Source organism: Theropithecus gelada, chromosome 1 (assembly GCF_003255815.1).
Source record: "Theropithecus gelada isolate Dixy chromosome 1, Tgel_1.0, whole genome shotgun sequence".
Classification (NCBI taxonomy): Eukaryota; Metazoa; Chordata; class Mammalia; order Primates; family Cercopithecidae; genus Theropithecus; species Theropithecus gelada.
Genome location: NC_037668.1, coordinates 185145805 through 185151016, shown reverse-complemented (window position 1 = coordinate 185151016; position 5212 = coordinate 185145805).

Here is a 5212-nt window from a genome sequence, read left to right as displayed (position 1 = left end):
CAATGGCTATTTGAGTTGTTTTCAATTATTTTATATTATGAACAATGTAGCTATTAACATCCTTGTAAATGTCTTTAGTGTGAAGGTTTTTTCTAAATGGGCCATTATTTTTCTGGCTGAGTTTTTTTGTTCTTTCAGTCTGTCTTCTACTTGATTAATGTTGGTATTTAGGAAAACTAGAATCTTTTTTTTTTTTTTTTTTTTTTTTGGTGGAAACAGGGTCTCACTATGTTGACCAGGCTAGTCTTAAGCTACTAGCCTCAAGTGATCCTCCCACCTTGGCCTCCCAAAATGCCAGGATTACAGGTATGAGCCACCACACTTGGCCTAGTAAACTAGATTTGAACATTTATCTTGTGTCCAATTTGAGTACAATTTACTTGGGCTTTTCATCATAAACAATAATATCATCTATAAAGCATAATTATTTTGGCTACTCCCTTTTAATAATTACACATTTCAGAATCATAGACCATTGTTAAATTAATATGGTGATATGAAGCATTCCAGTGTCGTTCCTAACTAGGGGGACTGTGCTGGAGTTTGACTATGCTGTAACTATGTTGGCTGTTAAATGTTGGCTTTGAGATATAATATTTGTGTTGTATTAAGGAAAGCTTCTACTTCTAGGTACAGTGTTGAATTTTGTGAAATACTTTTTTTAGCTTGAACTGTTGGGGTGAGAATCATGCTAATATATGTTTTCATAGTCTCTCATATTAAATAAGCCAATCATTAATACAGTATGGACACTTTCTTATTTTTCTCAAGATCAAAAACGGTCACAAATATGACTTCAGGTCTTAGTCATCCTCCAAGATCTTTCTCCCTGAGTCTCTTTTCATTTGTAGCTGAGACAATTGACTTGGCCAAGCTGACAGTGGCTGTTGACAGACAGGTTAAAGCCGGGTGACCTCCCTTATACTGATGATGGCCTCCTACAGAGCAAGCATGGTAGACTAGGAGGGAGAGTATTAAAGTATTTCCGGGCTGGGTGCAGTGGCTCACACCTGTAATTCCAGCACTTTGGGAGGACGAGGTGGGCAGATCACGAGGTCAGGAGTTCGAGACCAGCCTGGTCAATACGGTGAAACCCCGTCTCTACTAAAAATACAAACATTAGCTGGGCATGGTGGTGGGCATCTGAAATCCTAGGTACTCAGGAAGCTGAGGCAGGAGAATTGCTTGAAGCCGGGAGGCGGAGGTTGCAATGAGCCAAGATGGCACCATTGCACTCCAACTCTGGGCTACAGAGCAAGGCTCCGTCTCAGAAAAAACAAAACAAAGCAAAACAAAAAAATCCCTAATCCCAGTCATTTCCCTGTGATTAGGATTATGAAATGAAAAGCTGCAGCTGGAGTCAGGCATGGGAACAGATGCCTGGCAGAGTCAGAGTTGATGCAGAGTGAGTGGGCAGAGATAGTGAGGTCTGCAGTTAAAATCCCTGGCCAGGGTCCTGGTCCCATCCCAGTGGGCTTCCTGCCTGCCAGCCTGGGGGAGTGGTGCAGGATGACCCCGACCAGGTAAGAGCCACACGTCTGTTTTCCTTCGGGCATCTGTAGATTCAGGGTGGTGCAGCAACCAGAGCTGATGTGTGCGAGTGTGTGTGTCCATGTGTGCTGCAGCACGCAGAGGGGCGTGACAGGAAGACCGGGGGCTGCAGTCTGGAGGTGTCCAACTGTCCTCTGACAGCATCTCTCCTAGTTTTCTCTCCCAGCCTGTTTCCACACACTTTTCTCTCATTACCTTCTCCTCTCCCCTACCCCCATCCATTTCTTCTTCTGATAGGTATTTTATTTCCAAATTTCCAGGCTCATTCAGAATTGAAGTATAAGTCCAACGCTGCTGGTGGTGATGGACGGCATTTTGGGGAAGAGAAAAGAGGGAAGGGGGCCAGGGGCCAGGAGGCCTGGGCATCAGACGTAAGCAGGGCTCAGTCAGGAAGTCTGGGCACAGCTCCCGGCCCTGCTGGTGGCTGCCTTTCTCACAGGGCCTGGGGCAGGACTGGCCATACTGAGTGGACGAACCAAATCCTTTGGAGAGGACCTTGATTCTCTTAGCAAGCCGTGGCCCCTCTCTCTCTTGGGCATTGCTATCTGATAGGGATTTTTTCTTTTCTTTAATCACCTGGCATTTGGTCCACACCTTTTGTGTGGTGGGCACCTCTTAGAGGCCAGGGACACAGGAAGGACCAGACATGGTGCTGCTCGCAAGAAGTCTCTGTGAAGTGAGAGACACACGGGCTTAGATGTGTACAACTGCGGACAGGTGCTCTGACAGAAGCAGGTGCTCTGACAGGTGAGGGCTGTGGAGGGAGTGGGGGAAGGCTTCCTGAGGAGGTGACATGTGAGCTGAGTGTGGAAGGTCTAGGAGGAGACAGCCAAGTCGGGATGGGGATGTCAGTCTGCTCCGGCTGCCATAACAAAACACCATAGACTGGGTGGCTTAAAACACAGGAAATTATTTCTATGGTTCTGGAGGCCGATGTCTGAGGTCACATGCCAGCTCGGTGGAGCACTGGTGAGGGCTCCCCTCCTGGCCGGCAGACAGCTGCCTTCTCATTATATCCTCACATGATGAGGAGAGTGCGCAGGGAGAGAGCTCTCTGGGGTCTCTTCTTGTCAGGATGCTAATCCCATCGTGGGGGCCCCACCGTCATGACCTCCTCTAACCCTAATCACCTCCCAAAGGCCCCGACTCCTAATACTATCCCACAGAGGGGTTAGGGCACCAACATATGAATTTGGAGGGGGCCCCCGTTCAGTCCACAGCAGGATGTGTGTGTGTGGAGTGAAGCAGGTATTTCAGGTTGAAGGAATGCCTGGGCCAAGGCAAGGAGACAGGACTCAGTGTCACCAGTCAGGGAACTAGAAGCAACTCAATATGGTGAGGAAGCAGGGCAGGCTCTCGGGGCTGGGATGAGAGATGAGCCCACGTGCCATGCAAAGGCTTTGGAGTTTTAACTCGAGGCCCTGCGCTTCCCCAAACTGACCGGGCCTCAACATCACCTGGGAAGCTTGGAAGGAAACAGGTTCCTGGGCCTTGCTCCAACCTAAGGAATCAAAATCTGCACAGGTGAGGCCTCAGAATCAGCCTTCCCAGCAGCGCTGTGGGGAGTACAGGGGAGCCGCGGGAGGGTTTTGGGAGAGAGGAAGCAGCTGCGTGGTAGACGCGGCACGTGCCCTCACTCCTCTGCTGGAGGAAGTGATGAGGGCAGACCTGGGGCTGGGAATGGGGTCCTCAGTAGTTGCTGCTCAGATCAGTTGCCTCCTTGGACCATGTTCCTGTGAGCAAGACAGGAGCCACTAGGAAATGCAGGTTTCCATTTGGACAAGCTCCTTTAGGCTGGACAGTCGAGGGATGCTAGAAGTGTGCCCCCACCCCATTCCTGCCCCACTCTGCTCTAATGGTGTGAGCTGGAAGAACCATCTCCCTCACTTTTCCCTTCATCCTAAGTGAAACCTAGTTTCCGCAGCCCACATGGCGCCGTATTTCCAATGTTCAGAGCAGGTTGGAAAGTTGGGGGGAAGGGTGAGGCTTGTATTTTCACTCAGAGTAAGTCAAAGGGGCTTCTTGGGATGGTCCATTTCCCTAGTTGTTCAGCAGAGGAAGGGGCTTTGTGATCACTGTTTACATTTTGTTTTCCTCTTAGACTTCCCTCCAGAAGATAATGGAAGTGTCTGATGCATAAGGAAATAAATAAGATTGTTATGTGCCAGGCTCAAGGGCTAAGGTGTTGGTCAAGACCACACCCGAGGGGCTGCCAGTCACAGGGTGGGGTCCAAGCTCCTCACCCAGACCCAACCTCCCCTGCCCTGCAACCTCATCCTTCCCCTGCCTTTCCTGGGTAAAGTTTACACTTAGTAACACTGAAACTAGGCAGTTTCACACCTCTGAGCCTGCGTTTATGCTCATCTCTTTACCTGAAATGCCTTCTCTCGCCCCTCCCCCTCTGTCTGGCTAATTCCTGCTCATTCTCCAAGACCCAGTTCTCCGTGGTACCCCTTCTCACCCAACACACATTCCTCAATCTAGCCTTTTCTGTGAGCACCCTACACTACCTTATGCTGACCTGGATGGGAGCACGTATACAGAAAGTATGTGTGCCTGCCCTTCCCCAACTCGACCAGAAATTCCTCAAAAGTAGGGTCTGTGGTGCTAAATTTTGTCTCTGCAGTCTCTGACATTTCATAGGAGCTCAACAAATATCTGCTAAACCAAACAGAATCCAGATGAACAAGAATGCCCTCGACATGTAGATGTCGTAATTCAACAGCATTCTAAGGATGTGCCCATGGGTATCTTTAGGACAGGTGGCTTTTAAGGCCGTGGTATAGATGTGACGCCCCACTCCCCTGGGCGGGCGGGTGGAGGGGGGAGGCGGGCGGAAAAAAGCTTTAACCCAAATAAACTGAAAGTGATGATTTGCATCTCAAAAGATTGGGGGGAGGCAGGTTTTCTTTAAACATTAAACCTTTGCTGGAACTTTCAGAAACTTGCCTTATAGATCATTAACTTCTGGGGGGGTGGTGGGAGCAGGAGCCGTGGAGTCTGAATTCAGAGGTGCCTCTATAAAGAGGAAGCAAGGCAGAAAATCTTGGAACCAGACAGAGCTGGGTTCAGATTCTAGCTATACTAGCTGTGTGGCCTTAGGCAAGCTACTTAACCTCTCTGCATTTCGTTAAGTGGAGATACACTATACCTATTTTGCGTGGTTGTTGTAAAGATGTAAAGGATCCTACGTGGGGTACCTTAGCTCATAGGATGCCCCCAATAATAGTAACAGTGTTGCTGCTGTCAGGCTTAACACTGGGCATGCAGGAGACGAAGGAGTCTTGAGGGGCTTTTTACTTAGACGGCTGGAATAAGAAAGCCAGGAAGGGCCAAGCCACTGTGCCAGCACATTTTCAGTATCACAGCACTTCATGATTTTTTTCACCAATCTTTTGATTTTTTTAAAACTAAATCTTTCCATGTTGAACAGGCAGATGCTGTGCAGTGTATTGGCATGAGGGCCTGGACTCTAGGAGACTGGACTGCCACTTACCCAGCTGTGGGTCCTGGGGCGTTCACTTACACTCAGTGTCTATAGAAAGGAGACAATAGCCAGTGCCCACTTCTTAAGGCTGAAATATGAGATAACGAATTTAAACTGCTTAGCCAATGTCTGGTGCCCAGTATGCCCTCTGCGAACAGTGCAGGCACCACTCTA